Raw genomic sequence first — 13,009 nt, 5'->3', positions numbered from 1 at the left:
TTACCCTGCTTATATATTTCCTTTGCTTCCTTTTCTTTCCTTCCCAATTTTGCAGGTGGACATTGGGAAGCCTGAACATTGGGGTTAGAGAGTGATGAGTCATTAGTGTGGATGAATGGTCATTTGTGATTTTAGATGGAAAAAATAATAAGCAATTCTTTATTCTAAGTTTGAGGGGACTGATGTTCAGTGGTAGATTCATCATCTTCCATGAGCAAAACTTGGTTTAGATTATGAACTAGTGGGCCTCATGTATAGCTACCACTAGTATGTCAATGGAGGCTTGTGTGTTACCATGATGCTGAACACATTTCAGCAAAACGGTCAGGCTAGGATAAACTAAGAAAAAAAGGGAAAAGGGAACCCTTGGGGATCTGCTTCTGAGAATCAGCCAATGAAAATGCCAGAGTTGATCATGGAGAAGGCTCAGAACTGGACACTGTTTCCTTCCATTGTTCATAGACCCTGGGGGTATCCTTGCTTACATGTTGGGCTGCTTACTTCAAGGTCAGCAGTTTGAATCTGCCAGTGGTTCTGTGGTACAAAGATAAGGCTTTCTGCTCCTCTACTCATTTACATCCATGGAAACCCAAAGAGGCTATTCCATTCTTTCTTATATGGTTTCTGTGAATCGGAATCCACTCTGTGGTATAGGGCTTGTTTTTAACAATAACAACATCCTCAACCACAAGCGTTGCATCTACCTTGATTTTACTCACTGTATATGAGATTTTAAAGAGGTTAACTCTGTAGAAATCTGTTCAAAATGAAGTAGAGAGACCTCTGCTTTATCAGAAGAATTTGTTTCTAATAGAGTGCATATGACATCTTTGGCATTTTCTCATAGGGAAGTATAGATAACCCATTGAAATAAACTTACCAAGTGTTTGGAGGTACATGATTATAGTGGAGTTTTATAATTGAGTTCTCAAAAACCCACCCAAACTAGAGACATATAATTGGAGAAGGTACTTTCCTGTTGTATTAAATCTCCCTACAGAGGAGAAGACGGTGGCAGTTGAGTCTTTCTGTGTGTGAAGAGAACAGCTCTCTAAAGATACATCTCTGGAAACATTTGTTTCTTCTCTAAACAGAATTAGGCCTTACTAGGATTAAGTTTGCTCTAGATTTATCTTTGATAAAGATAAGAGTTTAGAGGTAATCTGACCTGGCCTCTTAATTTTTCAGATAAAAAAACTAAACCTAGGTGTATTAGTCTGGGTACTTTAGAGAAACAAATCCACAGAAACTCATGTTTTATATAGAGAGTTTTATATATAAGAGATAGTTTTACATAAAGGTTAAGTGTACATCAAAGAAAGCATCCCAGCCCAGTGTTGTCCAAACCCACAAGTTCACCATTAACCCATATGTCCAACACCAATCCACAAAGTCCTCCTCTATCTCAGAAAACAGATGCAATGATGTTGATTGCAGGAGGAAAGCTGAGTCAGTGAATGTGCAAACATCTCATCACTGGCAGGGGTCTCCACACGGCTGCTCCAGTATCCAGGGCTGCATCAGGATAGGTCCATGTGGCTTCTCCTTGGGGATGTATTGCAGGAAGTGAGCCTTGCCAGCTGAAGTAGGGAACTGGCTAAGGCAGCTGCACCCGGGTCTGACCATCACAAAGCAAGAGACCCAAGAACTAGAAAGGCAAGGCTTACTGGGCCACTTATCCCTCTGCCTATTAATTAGCCCCACATGTGTTTATCTGCCAGGTTGGCACAATCAACTAACTACCTTACTAGGGAAGATATCAAACTCTATCACACAGACCCCCAAACCTGAAAGAACAAAAGCAGCAGCCCTTGCCATGCAAACTATGATGAGGTCCTCTTGGACAGGTAGACTGTCCTATCAGAAGTGAAGTAGCTAGTTTATTGTGCCAACCTGGTTGATAAACACATGTGGGATTAATTGCAGGGCAGGGAGATAAATGGCTCAGTGAGCCTCTCCCTTCTTGTCTCTTGCTCTTTGATCATGGGACCAGTGTGTGACTGCCTTGCTTGTTCTGTGCCTCTGTTTACAAGCTACACTACCCATGGGACACCTAACCTGTGGTGTAATGTGAGGTTCTTTCAAGACCTGTTTCACCACACCATTGAAATTTACATCTCTTGAGCTGGGGACTGTCAGACCCTGCGATCTAGCTGACTGTTGGTGGCCTGCCTTACTGTTTGCTGCTTGTGCCTAGATAGCCTGAATTGCTCTACAGAGGACTACCTGGCGGCCCTCAAGACTTGGAGGACTACCAGTGTTTCACAATTGTCTCATGGGAGTGAGTTGCACTGAGCCATTTGTACTGCTTTATAACTTAATTAACTATTTATTTCTTATGTTATATATCTATGTCTATATATATAATTATTAGCATTGTGGTTTTGTTTCTCTAGAGAGCCCTGTCTAACATGAGAAGGATAAGGGATCCTGATGGGAAAGTCAAGTCAGGAGAGGGAGAAGAGAGCAAAATTGTCTTGGGGAGCACATCCACATGGGGTGGGAGAGAAGAATGACTGAAAAATAAGTGGGGAGTGTTTCTGGCCCATATTGACGTCGGCTTCTTGGTGCTTCCTGGGAACTGCGGCTGGGTGCTACGGGTCACTGGGACATTGAATCCTGGCTCTTCAAGGCACACGGTATATTCTAGAGGCTGCATGAGTGAGATCCCATGTGAAAACTGGATTCTATCTCAGACACACTTATAACCTGAGTGCTTAAGACTGAAAATTCTTGGTGTCTGAGGAAGCAGAATACAGCTGCACCAAGACTGTTGAGCCACTGGCAGGCGGACAAGCATGGTCTTGCTACATCAATGCCCCATATGCTGTATTCAGACATGTGTTTTTCTGGCAAACCTGTGACTGACACTCACGGTGAATAATATTTAGAATTTTCCCTGCTAACCAGTTCCCATTGTTTGTATTAATAGCGTCCGACCCTGAAAGGATTGATTCTGTACAAGTAAATAATTCTGGTACTGTGATATGGAGTTAGGCTACATTGCCATAATATCCCTCTCTCAACAGGGCTTTAAAAAAGTAGTACCAGGGGCCAATCAAAGGCCATCTTAATGAAACGAAAGATTGTCATGCCCCCAGTGGATGATCGATAAGACTCTTTACCATAAATTAGAAAGGAGGTTTTGAAAGGGGCCAAAGGCAGATTAAAACAAACATAAATTCAGGAATGAGTTTGGGGCTCACACTGAATCCTAGCTTCAATCTAACAACAATTGGTTCTTACATCATGGCCCTGCTATATTATATTTCCCTTCAGGAAGGGAACACAGAATATATGCGTGCTATAGCAAAGCGTGGTGAAGAACTTCGATGGTGCCCAGCTATCAGATAAAATAGTGTCTGGGGTCTTAAAGACTTGGCTCCACAGTCCTCTCTGTGCCCCACCAGCTCCATGCAGGGAACTCATCCTCTGGGCTGGGTGTGCAATATAGTCTAGGTTGCCAGCCCCTTTCTCTTTTTCCTTCTTGGTTTGCATCAGTCTGAATATGGTAGGTAAGTTCCTTTTCCCTACCAGCAGTCTAGTGTCATTCTCTGCGACACACACTTCCCGGTGGGGGTCAGGCTGGGGCTGGCGCTGTAGTCCAGTCATATATGTACTAAGATGTCAGATACGATTGATGTATGGCTTGTAACAAGAGTTGTAAGAGCCCCCAATAAAAGGAGAGGAAAAACAAAGACTTGGTTCCAAACCAGCAGCCATCTCTGGGATGTCAGTTAAGTCCACACGGAAGAAGCTCCACAGCATCAGCCACTGACGATCTGTAAAGCATGTAATATGCAATCTGAAGTAAAAGAGGGGAATAATATCAGAATCCAAGTTGTGAGAATCTGGTTGGCAGAAGATTCTAGATGACAGAGTAAACTCAAGATACATTTATGCGATCTACTTAGGAAATAATCCTCCGGTAATTTTCCTGTATTCATAATAGAGGGATGGGAGGAGAGTGGTTACCAAAGAGAGCGCATTGGAGAAAGGACTACAGAAGATCAGAATGGTAAAGCTGACTTAAATGGTTAAAACCTTGTCAGTTGATCCCCGCTCTGATGCACATTCAACATTTTCTGCAGTTTTTGTTGTTCATTCTGGGGTTTATCTCAGATGTGTTATATCATTGGGGTCACCCTCTTGAATTGTTGCTATATGTTTTTTCTGTACATGAAACCCAGGATTGACAAACCTATGGGGACAGCAAGTAGAATAAGGATCTCTGTGGTGATGGTGGGGGTGTGTGTGTGTGTGCAGAATAAAAGGGAGCTAATATCAAGGAGTTCAAGAAGGAAGAGAATGTTTTGAAACTGATTGTGGCAACAATTGTACAATACTGCTTGATGTGACTGAAGTATGGAAGGGTATGGTGTCTGTATTAACATCCAATAAAATGGTTTGGGGGAGAAAAATCAAGCAGCATCCCTACACCACTCATCTGTCAGTCCAGTGTCATGATCTTGACCTTATGCCACAATTCAGCTCTTCCATTTTAAAGAAAAATTCATTTGTTAGGTAAGAATAGGTAAATATTCTCTAAACATTACAATGATGGAATTAATACCTTTTTTCTATTGCAGATTTTTCTCCTGAGTATCAAATGCACTGATAACAACAACACAGATGTAAGACATTTGTTTAATTGTTGCTCCCTTCTCCCCCTCTCCCCACTCAAATATGTAAAGTACTGCATCCTTCAAATGTCCCCTTAATTCAAGTCCAGAATGCTTGTTCTGGATCAACTTGACTCACCAACTCTACCACTTACAATACTCTTTTCTCCTTCTCTTGCACAAGTATGTATATACATGCACATCACACACAGGCACACACCAGTGGGGATTCTCCCAGAATATTGATGGTGGGGCAAAATGTATCACTGACTGCACTTGTGACATTGAGCACCTTCCTTTACCATTCTAGAAGGCTGTAGCTTAAGGGTAAGCTAAAGAAATTAAATGAGACGCTCTTTGTACTAACTAGAGTTCTAGCAGAAGATAGATGGCAAATTCAAATGGGTAATTTGAGGATAATGTAATATTCTTTTATGTGCTGGAATTCTAACTGTAAGGTGAGCCGCTCATTCCCATCAAACCCATGGTAGAAAGAGAGAAAGAGGAAAATGTACAAAACCTCGGAATCTTTCCACCGGATCACTGTCAGTGGAAGCTGACTCGACCTCAGTGAGACTGGGGTTGAGTAATTTGAGGGGAATGTAATAGTCTACTGACAAGTCCTTGGGCGAGCTTGAGGGAATTCGTGACGGACTGTACTACACTTTTGTACTCTTCAGATCAATGGGGCAACATCAGCGGAACAACAGAGGCAGGTCAGTGAGAAGACTTATGTTCTTCTGCTCCCTCCCTGAACAATCACTCACACCTGACTTCAGTCTTAGATGAAAGGACCCAGGTTCTATCAAATGCCTTTATTTGGCAATTCTAGGTTTGGGTGATGCGTCCCATGAACTGAACTCAAGTGTTCTGGAAGACATGGTCAGAGATTACAGTCGACAGGATCAACCTCTAAAGGACAGGGATGAGGAGTAGCTACGGAGAAGGTATCCAGCACAACTCTTTGCAAGAGGGGGATGGATTCGCTGTGAAGCAGAACTCAATGCCTGGCATGGACAGTATCTGGTAGTTGAGTGACTTTCCCACAGCTCACGAGCTGAGACGCTCCCTCTGACATAGCTAAGGAATGCATCCAGGAGTGATACACACATCTGGTCACATGCACAGCATTGAAGAGGGAACCCTGAACCTTTAACTGCAACTTTGGCTCCTGTAGAAACTTCACTGACCAAGTCATTTCACATCTCTGTCTCTCTGTTTTTGTTATGTCTGGAAAGCCTTTGTCACTCTACCTGATTTCTTTCTCAGTGTTGTGGTAACTATTAAAGAACAGAATATGCTTTTTTTTTTTTCAAAATCCTTTAAAAACCATCTGAGGACTACATGTGTGCTTCTGTCTCAATAATCATTACTAGGGCCAGACACAGGTGTCTGCACCAGATCTGAGCTATAGAAAGCATCCTGGTGGCTTCTCTTCTCATCACTGTTTCTGACAAGTCTTTGACTTGGCTTCTCTCTTTCCTGTCAGTCACCTCTGGGAATCCAGCAAACATCCCTTCTGGCAGCAACGGTGGCCCCTTCAGCTTTATCTTGGCTCAGCAGACTGGTCTGGGCTGCCACCAGCCACCTCCCTTCCCAGCTGGCTACCACACCTCCCACTCAGCAGCTCTGTGGTAAAGCTGCCAACTTGGACAATGTCCAGAAACCAAGTGTCCCTTGAAGATGTCGCCTCAGCAGGCCTCTGAATACATGAGTCTCTTGTAGAGTTGAGATTCAGATAAATAGGAACCCTGTGAATGCATCAGAAATAGCAGAGATCACGATACTCACAGGCAGGGATTATAGCAGCCAAGAAAGGAAACAGAAAGAGCTTAGTTCTCTTTCTCTATAGAAAGGGGCAAAGACAGCTGTTTAAAATCCAAAGGCATCATTTAAAGTCTGAGAGATAGACCCTACCCGTATTTACATCTATTGCTCCACTTTCAGATTATAGGTAAGGCATTAAATTGTTTTTCTTAATGAGAGGCTATTGTATCTTCCCTAATGGCTATGAGATGACTATAAAGGAACTGGATTATTGGATTACAATTTAGCAAGGATTCCAATACAAGAGAATTAGAATAAATAATTTGGAATGGATTCTAAATCTTAGAATGGCTGGCTTTACTAATTTGTGACTACTTAGAAACAGCAGCATGGCTACCTGGGAGATAGAACAGGGGTATTCTGCCGTGTGTAATCAAAGAAACATGTATTCACATTTTAGGGCTATGGTAAATTTAACAAAGCACCGTGGATACGGTGCCTTAGAAGAATAGAATGGTATTGTCTTACTTGTTTAGAGGCTAGTTTGAGTTCAGGGCGTTGGCTGGGCTATAGGATGAAGCTTTCTTTGCTTTGCCCAGCTTGTGGTAGCCCCAAGCACTCCTTGGCTTTCAGCTGCAGCAGAATTCCATCTGGTATGATTCCATGTTAACTTAGATTCTATTTCTAAACTAGGCCCCAGTCAGAGGTACAGAGAGTTAGAAATTCAACACATGCTTCCAGGGCTCACAATACAATCTGTAAGAGACGATCTCCAATAAAATATGATATTCTTTAAAAAACTAACCAAACAAACTTGTAGGTCTTCCTGGAATGAAGGCGACAGGAGTCCTGGAAAGATACTATTCCACAGAAGAAAGAAACCACTAGTCATTCTAGATCCGGTGCTGCTGGTCTTCATCTCCCTCTTGGTATTCCTTCTCTCCCAATCTTGTAATGCAAGGAAGTCTCTAAAAGGTCTTTGAGTTTTGGTTTTATTTGGTTGTTTGATGGAAATTTACTCAAAATGAAGAAGATGGATCAATGCTTTGAAAATAAAAGCGATTCTTTTACTAACTACCGAAGAGCTGTTTCCTCCCTGGATATAAAAAGGATGATGGTGAAGTTTTCTGTCCCTGTCTCAGTGTGTGTGTGTGTGTGTGTGTGTGTGTGTGTGTGTTATATCAGTGCTGACAATGACAACTAAAAATGACAATGTGTAATAGTTAGTTACACTTTCAGCTGACTTCTGAAGCTCCATAAAAAATGGCTCTACTACATCCCATGTGCTCCGAGCACATCAAATTCCCCCTGCCAACTATTAGAAAAAGAAAAAGAAATAAGAGGCAATCTACCTTGAAAGAAATTCCAGATGCTGTTTTCTCAACTGGAAGGCACTTAAGTCAGATCAGCTGGGGAATAGATCTCATCATTATTTGGGGAGTTTTAAAACATAAATTTTATTGGTAGTCCCAAAAATATGTGAGCATATTTCTGAAGACCAGGAGACTTGATTTGGATGGATCTTTAAGCCATGGTCCTTATTATGTTTCCCACCTTTTCCCTTCCAACAGCATCCAAAACTCTTATACTGCTACATTTTTCTTTCTTTGTGTACCATCTAGAAAAGGAGTCTCTATAAGACCTCTATGTCCATATGGGAATTAGAGAATTCATACAATGTCTCCTCTAAGACTAAGTCTTAAAAAGCTTTTAAGTAGGTAAGTGGATGTGAGTTTTCTTTCTTTCTTTTTGAGGGAGGAAGATTCTTCCTGAGACTCCTGAATTAATTGTCTGTGGGTGAATGGTTCAATGGTTTCCTTGGCAGGGACTCGGTAAATTGCCTCAATATAAAATTGCTATTTATGTTTTGCTATGTGTATATGTAAGCACACAAAGATCTTTTATCCATACAAACTGTTTGCTTTTTCCATGTGTGCATTTGTACATACACCAATTTATACTTTACATTTAGGCAAACTTGAAGGTCCAGATTTCCAGTAGAGGCTCATTCTGAGTGTGTGAAAAGTTTTCTTATGTGGCCTGATATTTCTAAAATCAGAGTTTTCTCCTTCTATACATTTTATGTGAAGACTAAAAGGTAAAATGAAAAAAAAATTCAGTGTTCCAGGACCTTAAGCAACATTTCCATTGAGAAGTTTATTTACCTGCTTGATCAGGGATGATCTTTGACAAGTTTTGCTGTGATTTCTAGTACGATCTTAGCTGAAGGTCCAGGACAGACATGGCCAGGCTTACATATTCTTCAAAGGCTCAGGAAATATCTGCTCATTTTTCTCTTTTTCTTGTTGCTTGAAATGGCCCATTTCGCAAGTTATACCAGAAGCTTAAAGAAGCTCACTAGATCATTGTGCTTTTGGGTAATTACATGAAAACTTATAACTAATTTTTGGAGTCCCTAGGTGGTGCAAATGGCTAATTCGAAGGCTTGTTAAACAAAAGGTTACAACCTTGAAAATCTGACCTACTTATGAAAGACCAATCATGGAAAACCCTGTGGAAGAATTAAACTCAGACATGTATGCGGTCACTAAGAATTGGAGGGAACTTCACAGCAACTGACTTGTTTCTGTCTTTATTTATATTTTGAAAGCCTTTAAACATAACTTTAACCCTTATAATAGTATGAAAGAAATCTTATTTTCAATGCATAATTGAAGAAACTGATGTTCAGTTAAACATTTTGCGCTACTTAAGATCTCACATTCTTTAAACATCAAGGATAAAATTTAAATTGAGATCTCCCCACAAATCAAATGTCTGTCCTAAGACAATGACTCTGCCTGGGTGATGACATGGTACAATTAGATTAAAGGCCTATTCTACTAATGACTGACTTCATTAGTAGACAACTTCAATGGAAGGCCAAACATTAGAGGGATTCAGAGACAATATTGAGGGGCCAAACCAAAAGCTAACGTCCTCACGTTGATTCTGACGTCTAGCAAGCTCTAGTCTGTCTAAGGATGGCTATCTTTAGAACAGATAGTCGCATCTTTCTCTTGTGGAGCCAGGAGTGGGTTAAAACCCAAATCTTTGTGATTCGTAGTCCAATGATGACTCAGTTGTGCCACCTGAGCTCCTTTACTCACAGGAGGCAAGCATTTGGTGATTGATTAATGGTGTCTGGCATGGACATGAGCTTGAGTGGTGAAGCAATGCCATGTTTAGCAGGACTATGATAACCTGAAAGGCAGACTCTGCCCTGCTCATCTCTGAATTCCCATCGCATACGTATTAGGTCTTCAATCTTTGTCAGAGGAGTAATTTTTTTAATGCTAAACTATTTGTTTAAAAGTTCTTAACAGCTTTATTGATATATAATTCACATACCATGCAACTCAATGGCTTAAATATCTTTTAAAGCATTGTACAATCATCACCACAATCCATTTTAGGACATAGTCTTCATTCTTGTACTCATTACTATTAGCTCCCCCCACCCCCACCTCCCTGATACAATCTATTAAAGCAGTTACTGTCTATGCAGATTTTGTATCTTGGACTTCATATAAAGAAAATCATACACTGCCGACCACCAAGAAAACAAACAAAAATCCAATAACAAAATAAAACACAGAAAAACCTCGATCCAAAAGAAAGCAGAAAATTATACATGCTAGACCAAACTTAAAATGGGTCAGAAAGAGAACAGAGGACAAGAGTTGAAATGTAAACTAACTACATCTGCTTTGGGAGCCTTTGTGCCTTAGCTGCAAACTGTGAGGTCAGTTGTTCAAAATCACCAATAGCTCGCTGGGAGAAAGTAGAGGCTCTTTATTTCTGTAAATAACTACAATAAAGAGTTATAGTTTCAATTCAGCAAGGAAGGATGATCTACTTCTAAAAATTAGCCAAGTAAAACTCAATTGAGCACAAAGTGAACATTTTTCCTGTGCTTACCGGAAACATCAGCTAACAACATAACAAACAACAATGTTTCCTTGTAAGAATTTGCATGGTGCTTTTTAAGTGGTTTTCTTCAAGCAAACTTGAAATACCTTATATTAAGTACTGACCTCCTTAAATTAAATAAGTTTGAATCAAAGGAAGTGAAACTATCACATTAAATTTTTATTTATATGTTTTGTTACTAAGTTGCTGTTTGTAAGATAATTTGATATCTAAAAAGCTACTGAAGAGTTTTTAGACTCTTGCCTTCTTAATTATTCTGTGTTAAGAACAGATTACATTGGAATTTCAAAATAGACAATACTGGTTTTAAAGTCAGATTATATTACAGCTATTAGTGTATATATTTATTAAAAATTATATTAATAAATATATAACAATTTATATATTTATAAAAAATTCTCTATCTTCTACTTGGAGGAATTCCTCTTCAATATATATCTCTCTCTCAACCATGTGTGCACTTTTGGTCATACTGTGGGAACCTGAGAAAGAACTGCTTTCTCAAAGTAGAGTTGAGCATAATGATATTTAGTGAGTAAAATCTTAGAAATATATTTGCTAATGGGGAAAGATTCAAAATGAGAAGAAACAGTTGCAAACATCTATTAATAATAAGAACATGGAATTCTGGAATTATGAATCTAGAAACATTGGAATTTCATAGTCAAAGGTGAAATGGAATGTAAAAATATAAGTGTTCTAGTCATTAGTGGGTACCAATAGACTGAATCTGTCCATTTAGAATCAGACAATCACATTTTTTATTATTCTGAGAATGACAAGTTCAAGAGGAATATCACAAACTGATTGGTTTGTGATCTTTTTTTTAATAAACATTTTATTAGGGGCTCATACAACTCTTATCACAGTCCATACATATACATAAACCAATTGTATAAAGCACATCCATACATTCCATGCCCCAATCATTCTCAAAGCATTTGTTCTCCACTTAAGCCCTTTGCATCAGGTCCTCTTTTTTTTCCCCTCCCTCCCCACCTCCCCTTCCCTCATGTGCCCTTGGTAATTTATACATTGTTATTTTGTCATATCTTGCCCTATCCGGAGTCTCCACCCCCATCTCTGCCGTCCGTCTCCCAGGGAGGAAGTCACATGTGGATCCTTGTAATCAGTTCCCCCTTTCCAACCCACTCACCCTCCACTCTCCCAGCATCGCCCCTCACACCCTTGGTCCTGAAGGTATCATCCACCCTGGATTCCCTGTGCCTCCAGCCCTTATATGTACCAGTGTACAACCTCTGCCCTATCCAGCCCTGCAAAGCAGAATTCGGATTATGGTAGTTGGGGGGAGGAAGCATCCAGGATCTGGGAGAAAGCTGTGTTCTTCATCGGTACTACCTCGCACCCTGACTGACCCATCTCCTCTCCTAAACCCCTCTATGAGGGGATCTCCATTGGCCAACACTTGGGCCTTGGGTCTCCACTCTGCACTTCCCCCTTCATTCAATATGGTATATATATATATATATATATATATATATATATATATATATATATATATATACACACACATACATACACACACATACACACACACTTATATACATATACACATATATCTTTTTTTTTTTTTTGCATGATGCCTTATACCTGGTCCCTTTGGCACCTCGTGATCGCACTGGCTGGTGTGTGGTTTGTGATCTTGAAGTACAATACTGTCTGTAAAAGACTAACATCTATACCTCTTCTAGGGACTTTAGTTCATAAAATTATTATTAAAATTCATGCACTAACCACTAAAGCTAGTGATGAAAAAATCGACGAATTCCACCATCTTCTTTTATCTGAAACTGATCAAATATGCAACCAAAATTGGTTGATGAGAATGTGAAGTACAATGCAAAGTTGGAAATGTAGCATAGCTAAGGCAAGTGGAAGGAATGAGGATGTAAAAGAGCTGAACTAAAAATATCAAGGGGCAGATCCAGTCAATTCTGACCCATCTACACCCTATGGGATAGAAAAGATTCCCAAGGCTGTAAATCTTGACTAAAGCAGAAAGCCTCATCTCTCTCTTGTGGGGTGGCTGGTGACTTCAAACTGTTGACCTTGTGTGACTCCAGCTCAATGTGTAGCCCACCACACGGACAGTGCTCCACAGTGACCCTATATAGGGTTTCCAATGCTGTCAAGATGTACAGAAGCCTTATCATTCTCCCAAAAAAACAACGGGTGGTTTTGAACTGCTCAGTTTGTGTTTGTTTGCTTAACACTTAACCCACCATGAGAGCTTCCTAAGGAGATATTTAAATTTTTCCAATTGTTATATATTCATGACAGATGAAGGACATTTTTCTTAAGCCTTAAAATGAAGCAAAAAGATACCTTAATAAAGCCAAACTAATCTAGGTACTTCAACTATCTAACGTGAGTCAAATATCTCTCCTACCTTTTAAAACACTCCGTAGAATTTCCTGAAATCCCTACGATTATTCTAATATATATATATACAGAGAGATGTATATATATAAAAGAGAAGATCAAGAAGACAAGTAAAATATTGTAAAAAAAAAATGGGAAAACAGTTGGAGTGAGAAAACCAAAGGGAAGAGTATGCTCAGTGTTTCTCAAGATGAAGAAATGAAGAACAACCAAGCTTAGATGTTTTATTGAAGGATTCTATGGGAAAAATATTGAATGATGCAGGAAGCATCTAAAGATGATGG

This window comes from Tenrec ecaudatus, chromosome 8 (assembly GCF_050624435.1).
Source record: "Tenrec ecaudatus isolate mTenEca1 chromosome 8, mTenEca1.hap1, whole genome shotgun sequence".
Classification (NCBI taxonomy): Eukaryota; Metazoa; Chordata; class Mammalia; order Afrosoricida; family Tenrecidae; genus Tenrec; species Tenrec ecaudatus.
This window is presented reverse-complemented; position numbering follows the sequence as displayed.